Consider the following 15,960-nt stretch of genomic DNA (forward strand, 5'->3'; position numbering starts at 1 on the left):
GCTTCCCATAAAAGACAATTGTGACTAGAATTTTCAAAAGTATATAATCATAAACCCTTCATGCACAGAATATGAACAAATTCCGCCAAATCATTATTTGTCAAAGTCGTATGTTGCAGATAAAAGAAATAAAAGAATGCAATAAAGTTTCAAATGTTTGAACTTTTAAACATAAAGCTTAGAATTGAGAAGTGCCAAATACTCATGGTTTAAACCCCTGCAAACAAAACCAAGCCATCAAAGATTATGCAACAAAATAAACATGAGCATAACAATATACATTTCCAGAACTATCCACTATCCAAAACAATATAAACAAAGCAGTAACTCAAATTCACAGAACCTATCCACTATCCAACAACACAGAACAATATAAAAAACAACACCAACAATATAAAAACAGCATCTCAATTCACCATACTAATATAAAAACAGCAACAAATCAACCCTAAACACCAATTATCAGCAAAAAAAAAAAAAAATCAAACAGCCACTAAACCTACATATATTACACTACATATATTCCAATGTATCAACAAAACTTGAATAATCTGCCAAGAATCAACAAATTATAATCAACAACAATCAAGAATCAACTGATCAGTTAATCAATTAATCCGTTAAACAGATTATAATCCAGTAACCGAAAAACTAAAAAAAATTAAAAAGCTTACCTGATGATGTGATGTGAAGGCAGAACGCAGGCAGCGAAGAGGGAGACCAAGCACGGCGAAGCAGAGACTGGATAGGGGAGGCAGCAGCAGCAACAAGACGAGAGACGGCGTGCGGAGACTGACGACGACGAGAGACGCACACGAGACAACGAGCAGAGAAGAGGGAGACCAAGCACGACGGCGACGCAGACGGAGAGGCAGAGGCAAAGACGCAGTGAAGGTGATGCACAGGAGCCGGAGAGCCGAGGCAAAGGAGCCGGCGAGGTGGCAGCAGCCGTGCGGCGGCGGTCAGCGGATGGTTTTTTTGAGTGTGAGAGGAAGAGCACTAAGTGAGATTGAGATTTGAGAGAGAGAGAGAGAGAGAGAGAGAAAGAGGTGGAAAAGGGGGGGGGGGGGGGATGGGGGCTTCGAGAAGGGTTACTGGGTTTGGGTGTTGGGTAGGGTTTCTTTCCTTTTTTTTTTTTGAAAAAACGGTCCGGGTTTCAAATCCGCCGGTTCTCTGGTTTTTTGTCAAAACCGGACGGTCTAACTAAGCCATACCGGTTCTTTTTTTATACGATCAGATTACTCAACCAGACCAACCTTGTGACTGCCACTGGTTCGCCGATTTTTGATCCGACCGGATGAGTCGGTCCGGTTCTAACAACACTAGTTGCCCCTTCTGAGTTTCGGAATAACCAATGCTCTTCTCTTTTGTTTGTATTTCATTCTGACTTATGCGAATCACTTCAGGGGAATAATCTCAGTAATTTTATGGTAATATATTTTTTTTAGCAAAATATAGAATTTTTATAACGAAATTCTGCAGACCCTTGCATGGATTTAGTTATAGAACCATTGATACGTGAACGAATAAAAAGTATTTATTTATGTATTATACTAAAAGAAGGAAAAATATTTTTGTATCTCAAAACCAAGGTTCTGAAAATCGAACCGGTCATCGAACCGTTTTAGTTACTAGTTTACTGGTTTATAGGTTCAACCGGTTTGACTGTAGTTGAACCGAAAAAACCGTTTTATAATAAAATAATAAATAAAATATAAATAAACACACTAAAACATAATTATAGTCTAATATAAATTTTAAAATATCATCCAAATTAAAAGTACTACATAAACCAAAATGTTATAATCTCATTCAAATACATACTCAAAAATCAAATAACAAAAACAACCAACCAAACATAAAATGACAACATCTAAGTTTATCATCAATCATCAAAATCCGCTATAACTTGCTGCAGTTTTGCTACATTAATCCCTCACTTATGTAAACCCTTGTGGCTTGCGAGACTTGTTTGTGGATATGCCTAACAGAACAACCAGAGGAGATGAGAGGCCTTGTTATGAATGCCAATAATGAAATGAATTGAGTAGGTTTAACATGACAGGTTTAACATGGCAAGAGTAAGTTTATCATGGCAAATTTTCATCTTCCACTCAATGAACAATTTATTAAATCAACAACAGCAAAACACAATATAAAAGTCAAAAGGTCAAGAACAACACCAAAACAATAATTTATCAAATTAACAAGTTAATAAGATCAATCAAAACTGAAAATTAAAATAGCAAGAACAATATTCAATTATTTATTTAATCACTATATCACTATATCAGTTCACACTTCACAGTTCACAAAAAAACTATATCACTATATCACCATTTCAGTTCACGGTTGAATTACTTGAATCAGAGTTCGCATAGCTTCACTACATACATGTTCTCACTACAATTACTCTTGTTAAAAGTTAAAACCCCTTCTTTGTCATAGATTTTATTAGGGCTGTTTAGTTCGATTAAGCATATACTGTAAGTTTCTCTAGATCTATGTAACAAGCATGTAGGTTATATAAGTATCCTCGGATATTATTTCTCTAAGTATATGTAACAAGCATGTAGGTTATATAAGGGGATAAGTATCCCCGTTTATTATTTCTTTTTCAAATCTGTCGATTGTAATTCCATGTCTGATTATAAATTTCAATTTCAGTTTCAATTCTATGTCTTTATATTTATGTAACTGTTCTATTGAAATCCAATTTGGTTGATCGAGTTCTCATCAGATTAGGGGAAAGATTAATTGAATTTTAGTAACCATGATATTAAAGAGAAGCAATTTGACCACATATCAGATATCACTATAAAAGAGACAATGGTTGCAGAAGGAGAGACAGACAAAGACAGCGAGAGAAGCAAGTATGTATACCTCAAAATTCAACAAAGTAGCAAGACCTCTTCTGCAATTAAGCTCATCGTAATCACTGAGCTAAACTTTCTCAAAACATAACAATTATCAAAATTTATCACAATCTAAACTCATCTAACAAATAGCTCAAAACTCCAGGCCATCAACACATACCAACACAGGCAACAAAGATCAAACAAATCATCAAATTGCTGTGTGTAATAGTAACAATGCATGTTGCAATTGCTCAGATACATTCTTTTAACTTTGACAAAAACTTCATTCAACTCAAGAGAGGGATAATAAATCTTGAATCTTCCTCAGCAAATCCAAATCAGCCATAACAGTAATACTAAATTGTACCTTCTGATTTGGCAACTAATAAAAAAACCAGAACAAAAAGTTCAAAGTAAAAAAAATAAAATTAACAACCCAACCAAAGAACAAATCAGAATCAACAATAGGGAGGATGACGGAAGAATAAAAATAAATCAGAATCAAACCAACAATCAGAATAAAAAAAGTTCAGAATAAAAACAGATCAGAATCAAAATCAAACAGAGGCTCAATTACAGATTCAAATGCAAGGAAGGATGACGGCGCTGGAAACGGAGAGCTGGCGACGGTGGAACAAAGCTTCGCGACGGAGGCAGGAGACGAACCCGGCGACTATGCTTCCACTGCTGAGAGTCTGAAACGTTAGCTGAGTGAGGGACTGAGTGAGCTTCGAAGCTCCAACCAGCGACGGCGTCAGGAGTAGTCCGGCGGCTGAACGAAAAGGAGGGACTGAGCTCGCCGACGTTGAGAGGAACGGTTAGCTCGAGGGTGATGGGAAGGACGAGGGAGGGTCTGTTGCTGCGCCGTTGGAGAGAGTGTTGGAGTGAGTTAGGGTTGGTAACGGGTAAGGTTGGGGTTACTGAGTGCTAAACGACGCGTTTTGAGAGTTTTTGGGCAAAGTGAAAAAAACCGGCCGGGTCCCGGTTCGGTTCGACTGACCGGTTACCGGCCGGTTTAGCGGTTCAACAACGGTTTTCATTTTTTTCGGTTTTAGCATATAACCGAATCGTATTTCTCATCGGTTCGCGGTTCAACCGGTTCGACCGGCCGGTTCGAACCGGTTTTCAGAACATTGCTCAAAACTATAACATCATATTCATAGGTACAATATTAATTTTTAAAGATAATTTTTTTTATTTTGATACACATATTGTGGACGATTAGAATTGTAATGTAGTACTATTTTAGTATTTTTTTTTTATAATATTACAGAACTACCAAGAACTAATTTATTATGAATTTAAATTCTGGTTGACTAACAAATTGGTACATATATAAATTCGAACTCTGAATACTCTGAGTAAGCTGATAATTTGATCGACTAAAATTTATTGATTTATAATATATTTATATAGTTCTATTGATCAAACTAACCCATAAAAGCCAACGAACTATAGCAAAGATGAGATTAGCTCTCTTGGGTGTCTCTCATTAAAGTTTCCAATGCCACCACTCCAAAACTATAGACGTCACACTTTTCTGTCACAGTCATTGTATGAGCCAACTCTGCATAACAAATAAAGAATAATCTCAATGAAATTAATTTCATATATTCAAGAATTGATAATTCTATTTACTAAAAGCATTCAAAGATTTTTTAAAAAAACTTTACCTGGTGCAAAGTATCCATATGTTCCAACTTGTAATATCTGATTTGAAGAACAGGATTAAGAAGTCTAGCAGTTCCAAAGTCTGAGACAACAACATCCAACTTTGAGTTCAACAAAATGTTGTTGCTTGTAACATCTTTGTGAACTATTGGCGGGAAACAATCATGATGCATGTAAGACAATCCATTAGCTATTCCACCAATGATATCTACCCTCTTGCTCCAACTTAACTCCTTAGCTTCTTCATCATCCATGTTCAAGGCATAAAATAAGCTTTCTCTTTCCATGTATTCATATACCAAAAATATGCACTGATGGTGGAGACAAAATCCATGGAGCTTGACAATGATTCTGTGACGGATTTGTGACAACATCTTTACCTCGTTTCGGAAGCTCTTGTCAAAAGATGGATTTTGTGACTCCCTTTAATGAAGTTTCTTCTAGGGCTGCACACGGATCGGATTGGATCGGATATGGCCAAAATTTCGATCCGATCCGCATATTTGCGGATCGGATATCGGATATATTCGCAAAACACAAAAATATTTTTAAAAGTTTATTTTTATTAAAAAAATATCAATGAAATTCATTTTTTCTATTCTTTTAAATATGTTTACTCTTAAAATAATATTAAACATACTTTTCTTAAATAATAAATTAAAATAATACAACATATATGATAATTATTAGTTGAAATAAAACATAAAAAAATATTTATTTATTTATTTTTTTATTTTTGCGGATACGCGGATATGCGGATACCAACACAAAATCCGCAATCCGATCCGATTAGTGTAAGGATCCGATCCGATCCGATCCGAAAGCCTTGCGAATCGGATCCATATCCGCAATTTTCGGATCGGATTCGGATAAATACCGCACATATGCGGATCGAATCCGATCCATGAACACCCCTAGTTTCTTCAATGCAAAAATTTTGCCATTTGAAAGTTGCACTCTGCACACATAGTCATAAGCACCAGTTGCTATGCAGTATTTGATGTCAAAATCCTGTGTTGCTTCGATGATGTCTTCAAATGCAATTTTACCATCATAGTTCCATATGAAAAACAAGTTGCTATTCTTTTCTGAACTTGGTTAAACTTTAACCCTCTTGGTGCGCCGAATAAAACAAAATATACCCACCTAGATGCCTTGATTTTTTAGTGTTTTGATCTTGAACGGAAAAGTTTACAGACATTGGAGTATTACCAATCATTGATTTTGCATAAAAATCCTTGCAGCCTTGTGAACACTCAAAAAAGTTGAATGACAAATTTATATGAGGTATGCTTGCAAGTGCTATAGGTAAATTCCCTGGGAGATCATTGTAGCTAAGATCCAAACTTGATAAAAAAAGATTTTGTCCCAAGAATATAAGGACTATCCTTAATGGACAAAAAGGGTACACTACCACTAAGAAGATTGTGGCTCATATCAAATTTCTTAACATAACCAATTTTTGAGGGAATGTTTCCACTTAACAGATGTCAACTTCACCAAAACTGATACAGTTTAGCACGGGAGATGGGATCAATCTCTCTAACTTGTTATTGGATAGGTCTACATCACAAAGAGAATCAAGAATTCCTATCATCATCATCAAAGCTAGCCACATGTAATAGTCAGCAGTGACACCATCAAATTATATGTTTGTTATGAGTATGAATGGATTAAAAATATTTTGTATTATTGATTATTCTAATTATAAAAGACATAAAAGCATATCAAAAATTAAAAAAAAAAAACAAAAAAGGATGGGAAGAATAACCAAGATGTTAACATTGGATGTAAGCTAAATAAAAATTGAACTAAAAAGAAAATTAAAGAACTTTGTGAGAAAAATGGATAGAACAAAGGAAATACATGGTAAGCCTTAACCATGTCCTTAACCTCACGCATATAGTAATTAATTAATGTTTATATGTTCATTGTATTTAGCAAAGCATTAAAGTTCTAAATAGAAAAAAATATTGCTTTAATAATAACAATTTCTTACCTTATTCATCTTCTAATTAGCAGTTATTTCACTATTGCTATCTCCCCGAAGATTATGCTATCAATTGATGAATTGTAATCCCAGCGAGAAGCAACGACAGTGACTGTTTAAAAGTAGAAAGCTCGTGCGCCACTTGCTGCATTGATGGTCTTGACTTTAGATTAGAACGCAAGCATGTTAATGCAAGTGTTACAACATGAGCTATAGCTTGAGTTTCTTTTTGACTTAATGATAAAGGGATGCGTGGATCCAAGAGATCTTTTACCATTATATTTTTGTTAGAATAAACCAAGGCATCACAAATATTGACTCCCATTCGAGCAGTGTGCTCATGAAAGATTTTAGGGATCAATCCCTTAGTTAATGGGTCTGCTAGCATATATTCTGTTCCTATATGTTCTATGGAAATCTGTTTTTCTTGAATTTTCTCCTTGACAACTAAGAACTTGATGTCTATATGCTTCGATTTTGTCAAGCTCATATTGTTGTTGGAATATAAAACTACTGACTTGTTGTCACAGAATATCTTTAATGGCTTTTCAATGTCATCTACTATATGAAGCTCATTGACAAAGTTTCGCAACCATATGCCATGTTTGGATGCCTCAAAGTAAGCAACATATTCTGCCTCCATTGTTGAGGAAGCTATAAGAGTCTGTTTGTTAGACTTCCATGCAATAGCTCCTCCAGCCAAAATGAAGATACAGCCTGAAGTAGAGCGTCTACTGTCTTGGCATCCCACAAAATTGGAATCAGAATACCCAATGATCTCCAAATTTTCTGATCTCCGATAAGTAAGCATGTAATCCTTTGTTCTCTTCAGATAACGCATTACGCGTTTAACAGCTATCCAATGATCCATGCCCGGATTGCTCAAGTATCTACCCAATACTCCCACTATAAATGATATATCGGGACGTGTGCAGACTTGAGCATACATTAAGCTCCCTAGTGCTGATGCATAAGGTTTATCATGCATTGCTGTCCTCTCAAGATCATTTTTAGGGCATTGCTTAAGACTGAACTTGTCTCCTTTAGCTATGGGTGTGTCCATCGGTCTACAACCTTTCATGCCATATCTACTTAAAATCTTTTCGATATAGTTCTTTTGTGATAATCCAAGAATACCTTGAGAACGATCTCTTAGTATCTCAATTCCTAATACAAAAGAGGCATCACCAAGATCTTTCATTTCGAATTTGTTCGATAGAAATTTCTTAGTTTCATGCAACAAGCCTATATCGTTACTGGCAAGTAGAATGTCATCAACATATAAGACGAAAAAGATGTATTTACTCCCATTGAACTTGCGGTATACACACTCATCTATGATATTCACCTCAAAACCGTATGAGGTAATGACTTGATGAAACTTGTGATACCATTGACGGGAAGCTTGTTTGAGACCATAGATGGATTTCTTTAACTTACAAACCATAGATTTTGAATCATATGATACAATTTTTTCTGGTTGTACCATATACATCATTTTATCAATGTCACCATTGAGAAACGCTGTCTTTACATCCATCTGATGTAGCTCCAAGTCAAAATGAGCTACTAGTGCCATTATGGTTCTAAAAGAGTCTTTCGATGATACTGGAGAGAAAGTCTCTTTATAGTCTATGCCCTCTTTTTGAGTAAAGCCTTTAGCGACTAGACGAGCATTATATCTCTCGATATTACCCTTAGAATCCCTTTTGGTTTTAAATATCCATTTACAACCAATTGGTTTCACACCTTCAGGTAATTCTACGAGATCCCAAATATCATTGTCTTTCATAGACTTCATCTCTTCTTTCATGGCATCGATTCACTTTTCAGAGTTAGAACTTTGCATAGCTTGAAGAAAATTGATTGGGTCATTTTCTGTCAAACCAATGCCATCCTCATGTTCTTGGAGATAGACTACATATTCATCCGAAATTGCACTTCTCCTTTCTCTTATGGATCTCCTTAATGGCACTTCTTGAGGTTGTTAAGCTTGCTGCATGGGTTGGGGTTGAGGAGGATTCTCATTATTTTCCGGTACTGTAGTAGTATCTTGAGCAACAACAATATTCTCATTGTTCTCTTGTACTGTAACTGGATCTACAGTAAGATTTTCATTGTGCTCTTGTACTATAACTGTATCTTGAACAATAATAGGCACAAGGTCCTGATCATTGTCAGTTATAGAATCCTCATCAAAAGCAACATTCCTAATATTTCCTTCCCCCCCAAACTCAACATCCTCAAGAAATCTCGCATTTCTCGTTTCAAAAATAGACCTTGATGCAGGATTGTAAAACTTGTACCCCCGTGAACGCTCAGCGTAACTAACAAAGTAGCAACTAATTGTCCTTGAGTCCAATTTTCTTTCATGCGGCCTATAAGGTCGCGCCTCAGCTGGATATCCCCAAATATGCAAATGCTTTATACTGGACCTTTTCCCAGTCCAAATTTCATATGGGGTTTTGTTAACTGCTTTGCTTGGCACCCTATTAAGGATGTACACTGCGGTCTTTAAAGCTTCTCCCTAGAGTGATTCAGGCAAGGAAGAATGACTAATCATACTTCTCACCATGTCCTTAAGAGTTCGGTTCCTTCACTCTGCAACACCATTCATGCTAGGTTTGCCTGGCATGGTGTATTGCAGAACAATACCACACTCCTCTAGGAAAAGAGCAAAAGGCCTGGGACGTTGCTCACCTGAACTATCATATCTTCCGTAGTATTCTCCACCACGATCAAATTTGACAGCTTTAATTTTCTTTCCAAGTTGAAGTTCAACTTCAGCTTTGAAAGACTTGAAAACATCCAAGGCTTGGGACTTTTCATGAATTAAATATAGATACCCATAACGAGAGTAATCATCTATGAACGTAATAAAGTACCATTGTCCATTCCAAGAGACAGTAGGGAATGGGCCACATATATCGGTATGTATCAGTTCTAAGACATCTTTAGCTCTATCGGCACCTAATTTCCTTTCGTTTGTCCTTTTCCCCTTTATGCACTCAATGCAGACTTCAAAGTCTGCCAAATTTAGGGGTCCAAGAATTCCATCCGACACGAGCCTCTGAATTCTCTGTTTAGAGATGCGACCTAGGCGTTTGTGCCATAATGATGCCGAATTCTCATTTAGTTTTCGTTTTATACCTGTTTGCAGTATTTTATTATTATAGGAATTTAATTCAAGCCTATATAGATTATCCACCAAATGACCAGAGTAAATATTATTTGAATTATAGAAGAGACTGACTTTATTGTCTCCGAACGAACAAAAATAACCTGATTTGTCCAAACGAGAAACAGAAATCAAATTCCGTCTAAATGACGGTACATAAAATGTCTCTAATAAATCCAAGTAAAATTCACTCGTGGAACATAATCTAAAGGTTCCTATAGCTTCGACTGCAACTATATTGCCGTCTGCCACATAGATGTATCTTTCAGCATCACTTGGCGGTCGGCTCCACAGGCAACCCTGCATAGTAACACTTACATGAGTAGTAGCAGCAGAATCTACCCACCAAGTATCAACAGGTGCATAACTTAAACTAGCCTCAGAACAAACAAAAGTAAGAATTATACCCTTCTTTACACGCCAGGTGGCATATTTGGTACAATCTTTCTTCATGGTCCCACCTTCTTACAGAAGAAACAGGTTGAAACTTGATCCTGTTTCTTAGCCTTTTTCTGCTGAGAAGGCACATCCGCAGTAGTATCACGCTTCCTTTTATAATGAGAAGATAAAGCCATGTGAGCACTTTCAGTCTTATCTTGCTGTAGCCTCTCTTCTTCTTGCACACAGTGAGATATAAGCTCATTTAAGGACCAAGTGTCCTTCAGAGTGTTATAACTCACTTTGAATTGCCCAAAGTGTGCAGGAAGGGATATCAAAATGAAATGCACGAGTAAGTCTTCAGACAACTCTAAGTTTAGTGCTTTCAATTTTGAAGCAAGATGAGACATTTCCATAATGTACTCCCTTATGTTCCCTCTACCTTTATACCTCATGGAGACAAGTTTGCTCAAAAGACTACTTGCCTCCGCCTTTTCATTCTTAGTAAAGAATTTTTCAGCATCCTTTAGGAACTGTTTGGCATCTTTACCCTCAGTAATTGAGCCCCGAAACGTCTCAAGAATTGAGCGTTTCATGATCATAATGCTCATTTGATTGGATCTCTCCCACTTCTCTATTTTAACCTCATTGAGATTTTCCGGAGTGGAAGTGAGTTTCTCCTCTCGAAGAGCTATATCTAGATCCATACAACCGAGGACAATATCGATGGTATCCTTCCAAACTTTAAAGTTTGAACCATTCAGCATATGAATACTACTAATTTGTGTAGAAACAATGGTAGCTAAAGCCATAGTTTCTGGATTAGAACAAATAAACATGTAGTAAATATTAGTTAAATAATGGGAAAAAAAATCCATATTGAGATATCTAGAACAACATTAATTTTCAATCTTTGGATAGAAAAATTAACTGTAAGTGAAACTCTCATTGCAATAATCAAATATTGTCAAAATTTCTATCACACATTAAGCCTTTCTTTGGACCGACTAAATGCACACATGGAAACTTAAACTTCGCAACCTATTTATTACCGTATATATTTTCTATTAATTGGCCAAACAATAACCTTCCTTTGGGCCGATTATTTATCGCATAATTAATAGAAAATAAACGAATGTTTATTATTTGGCCAAACAATAAACTTTCTTTGGGCCGATTATTGTCCGCATAAATAATAAGCATTACTTTATTCATAATTAGTTACCCAAACATGTATTTACTATCAATATGTATATGTAATTCAGCCAAATATAGACCTTCCTTTGGGCTGACCAATATTCGCATGAATTACAAATCACCATATTCCTAATGTTTTGAATAAATCAATTTTCACAAAAGAGGCTACTTTGATAGCATAATGTTCAATCAATTTATTCTAAAACCAAATCTTCAGAAAATAGGTGGGTATAATAATCCAAATTATTACTAGTTTCCTTATGTAATAATTAAATAAAAAAAATTTCTTAAACCGCACAAAAAATTAAATCTTAATAAAAAAAATTTAAAACGCCGATTAGTTTCGTATATATTATCGGCAACTTATTACCACTATTTTCTCCAAAAAGAACGAATCCATGAAACAGATAGCGAAGAGGTGCATGATCATTATCCACACACATATGTTGCTTTACTCATAAATCAAAGGCGCAGTACATTCACATGTACAAAATACATTAACAAATAAATCAATACATATAAAGAAGGCACTGCAATTCATAAGGTCAATGTATACACATTAAAATAAATAATGAATTCACCGGATCCACAAAATTGAATTCGATCCAAACAAAGCAAACATGTTTTGATCCGGTGAAATTAAAAAACTTAATATTTTCAATGGCTCAATTATAGATGGCTCTGATACCACTTGTTGGAATAAATTAATTTCAATAATCCAGATCATCCATATTGAATCACCAAAAGTATATCATAATGCGGAAGCGTAACTTTACTCATAAGAGTCAGAAATTGATGGAAGGATTTGGATCTTGTGGTTCTTTCGATCTTCCTCAACCGAAGCCTTCTGTATCCCTGGCGGCTGAATTGTGACTCTTTTGATGGAAAAAGAGCAACAAAGGCGGCTTTGGTGTATTGGGGACCGAAACCCTGAAGGCCTATTTATATTTGAGCATGGCACCCATTAAACCCTTAAGCCCAAATAAAATAGTATCTAAAGTCCAAAAGATAATATATCTAAAATTCAAAAGATAATTATCTAAGGAACAAAAGATAATATCTGGTTTTATTCTCATTTAATTCCAAATCAAAAGTAATAATGACTTATTCAATTTAGCATTTAAAACAATAAATGAGATCACCATTATATAAGTCATTTAATTTGAAATAGTATAATTTGTGATTATAATTAATATATCTATTGCCCACAAATAAATTAGGAAATTAAATAATTTCCTAACAATGTCATCTAGCAAATATGAGATTAGCTCTCTTGGGTGCCTCCCATTAAAGTTTCCAATGCCACCACTCCAAAATTATAGACATCACACTTTTCTGTCACAGTCATTGTATGAGCCAACTCTGCATAACGAATAAAGAATAATCTCAATAAAATTAATTTCATATATTCAAGAATTGATAAATCTATTTCCTAAAAGCATTCAAAGATTTTTTAAGAAAACTTTACCTGGTGCAAAGTACCCATATGTTCCAACTTGTAATGTCTAATTTGAAGAATCAGGATCAAGAAGTCTAGCAGTTCCAAAGTTTGAGACAAAACATGCAACTCTGAGTTCAACAAAATGTTGTTTCTTGATACATCTTTGTGAACTATTGGCGGAAAACAATCATGATGCATGTAAAACAATCCATTAGCTGTTCCGCTAATGATATCCACCCTCTTGCTCCAACTTAACTCCTAAGCTCTTCATCATCCATGTTCAAGGCATAAAATAAGCTTCCTCTTCCCATGTATTCGTATGCCAAAAACATGCACAGATGGTAGAGACAAAATCCATAGAGCTTGACAATGTTTCTGTAACGGATTTGTGACAACATCTTTACCTCGTTTCGGAAGCTCTTGTAAAAAGATGGATTTTGTGACTCCCTTTAGTGAAGTTTCTTCAATCCAAAAATTTTGCCACTTGAAAGTTGCGCTCTGTACACATTGTCATAAGTAACAGTTGGTATGCAGTATCTGATGTCAAAATTCTGTGTTGCTTCGATGATGTCTTCAAATGAAATTTTACCATCATAGTTCCATATGAAAAACAAGCCTCTATTCTGTTCTGAACTTGTTTAAACTTTAACCTTCTTGGTGCGCCGAATAAAAAAAAATATACCCACAAAAATGACAAGGAGGAAGAAACAACTGATAGAAAGAGCAATTACACCTACGTGCCTTGATTTTTTCGTGTTTTGATCTTGAACGGAAGAGTTTACAGACATTGGAGTATTACAAATCATCGATTTTGCATAAAAATCCTTGCAGTCTTATGGACACTTAAAAAAGTTGAATGACAAATTTATATGAGGTATGCTTGCAAGTTCTATAGGTAAATTCCCTGTGAGATTATTGTAGCTAAGATCCAAACTTGATAGAAAAAGATTTTGTCCCAAGAATATAAGGACCATCCTTAACGGACAAAAAGGGTACACTACCACCAAGAAGATTGTGGCTCGTATCAAATTTCTTAACATAACCAATTTTTGAGGGATTGTTTCCACTTAACAGATGTCAACTTCACCAAAACGGATATAAATTAGCATGGGAGATGGGATCAATCCCTCTAACTTGTTATTGGATAGGTTTACATCACAAAGAGTATTAAGAATTCCAATCATCATCATCAAAGCTAGCCACATGTAATAGTCAACAGTGACACCATCAAATTATATGTTTGTTATGAGTATGAATGGCTTAAAAATGTTTTGTAATATTGATTATTCTAATTATAAAAGACATAAAAACATATCAAAAATTAAAAATAAAAACAAAAAAAGGATGGAAAGAAAAACCAAGATGTTAACATTGGATGTATGCTAAACAAAAATTGAACTAAAAAGAAAATTAAAGAACTTTGTGAGAAAAATGGATAGATCAAAGGAAATACATGGTAAGCCTTAACCATGTCCTTAACCTCACGCATATAGTAATGAATTAATGATTATACGTTCATTGTATTTAGCAAAGCATTAAAGTTCTAAATAGAAAAAAATATTACTTCAATAAAAGCAATTTCTTACCTTATCCATCTTCTAATTAGCAGTTATTTCACTATTGCTATCTCCCCGAAGACTATGCTATCAACTGATGAATTGTAATCTCAGCGAAAAGTAACGATAGTGACTGTTTAGAAGTAGAAAGCTCATGTGCTACTTGCTGCATTGATGGTCTTGACTTTGGATTAGAATGTAAGCATGTTAATGCCAGTGTTACTACATGAGCTATAGCTTGAGTTTCTTTTTGACTTAATGATAAACGGATGCGTGGATCCAAGAGATCTTTTGTCTTTATGTTTTTGTTAGAAGTGTCATCTAGCAAAGATGAGATTAGCTCTCTTGGGTGCCTCCCATTAAAGTTTTCAATGCCACCACTCCAAAACTATAGATGTCACACTTTTCTGTCACAGCCATTGTATGAGCCAACTCTGCACAACGAATAAAGAATAATCTCAATGAAATTAATTTCATATATTCAAGAATTGATAAATCTATTTACTAAAAGCATTCAAAGATTTTTTTAAGAAAACTTTACCTGGTGCAAAGTACCCATATGTTCCAACTTGTAACGTCTGATTTGAAGAATCAGGATCAAGAAGTCTAGCAATTCCAAAGTTTGAGACAACAACATGCAACTCTGAGTTCAACAAAGTGTTGTTGCTTGTTACATCTTTGTGAACTATTGGCGGGAAACAATCATGATGCATGTAAGACAATCCATTAGCTGTTCCGCTAATGATATCCACGCTCTTGCTCCAACTTAACTCCTTAGCTTCATCATCATCAACATTCAAGGCATAAAATAAGCTTCCTCTTCCCATGTATTCGTATACAAAAAACATGCACCGATGGTGGAGACAAAATCCATGGAGCTTGACAATGTTTCTGTGACGGATTTGTGACAACATCTTTACCTCGTTTCGGAAGCTCATGTCAAAAGATGGATTTTGTGACTCCCTTTAGTGAAGTTTCTTCAATGCAAAAATTTTTCCATTTGAAATTTGCGCTTTGTACACATAATCATTAGTCCCAGTTGCTATGCAGTATCTGATGTCAAAATCCTGTGTTCCTTCGATAATGTCTTCAAATGCAATTATACCTTCATAATTCCATATGAAAAATAAGTCTCTATTCTTTTCTGAACTTGGTAAATTTTTAACCTTCTTGGTGCACCGAATAAAACAAAATATACCCATAAAAATGACAAAGAGGAAGAAACAACTAATAGGAAGAGCAATTATACCTAGGTGCCTTGATTTTTTGGTGTTTTGACCTTGAACGGAAGAGTTGACAGACATTGGAGTATTACCAATAATTGATTCTGCATAAAAATCCTTGTAGCCTTGTGGACACTAAAAAAAGTTGTATGACAAATTTATATGAGGTATGCTTGCAAGTTCTATAGGTAAATTCCTTGTGAAATTATTGTAGCTAAGATCCAAAATTGATAAAAAAAAAAAAAGTGGTAGGAATATAAGGACCATCCTTAATGGACAAAAAGGGTACACTACCACTAAGAAGATTGTGGCTCATATCAAATTTCTTAACATAACAAATTATTGAGGGAAAGTTTCCACTTAACAGATGTCAACTTCACCAAAACCTATACAATTTAGCATGGGAGATGGGATCAAACCCTGAAGCTTGTTATTCGATAGGTTTACAAAACAAAGTGAATCAAGAAT

The 15,960-nt window shown here is 35.2% G+C and overlaps 1 long non-coding RNA gene and 3 pseudogenes across 1 annotated transcript; all 4 read right to left on the reverse strand.

Moving 5' to 3' along the window:
* Window positions 1-1,728: 1,728 nt before the first annotated feature.
* On the reverse strand, window positions 1,729-3,780 carry LOC110263507 (uncharacterized). Its single transcript, XR_002349290.2, has 2 exons — window positions 3,436-3,780; window positions 1,729-1,984 (listed from the first exon to the last, which is right to left on the reverse strand). It is a non-coding gene; the product is annotated as an uncharacterized LOC110263507 (long non-coding RNA).
* Window positions 3,781-4,310: 530 nt separating this feature from the next.
* On the reverse strand, window positions 4,311-6,147 carry LOC148562766 (MDIS1-interacting receptor like kinase 2-like; annotated as a pseudogene).
* Window positions 6,148-6,580: 433 nt separating this feature from the next.
* Window positions 6,581-13,305, reverse strand: LOC148562767 (MDIS1-interacting receptor like kinase 2-like; annotated as a pseudogene).
* A 1,046-nt stretch (window positions 13,306-14,351) lies between these two features.
* Window positions 14,352-15,471, reverse strand: LOC148562768 (MDIS1-interacting receptor like kinase 2-like; annotated as a pseudogene).
* Window positions 15,472-15,960: the final 489 nt, after the last annotated feature.

This window comes from Arachis ipaensis, chromosome B6 (assembly GCF_059453495.1).
Source record: "Arachis ipaensis isolate K30076 ecotype BB chromosome B6, ASM5945349v1, whole genome shotgun sequence".
Classification (NCBI taxonomy): Eukaryota; Viridiplantae; Streptophyta; class Magnoliopsida; order Fabales; family Fabaceae; genus Arachis; species Arachis ipaensis.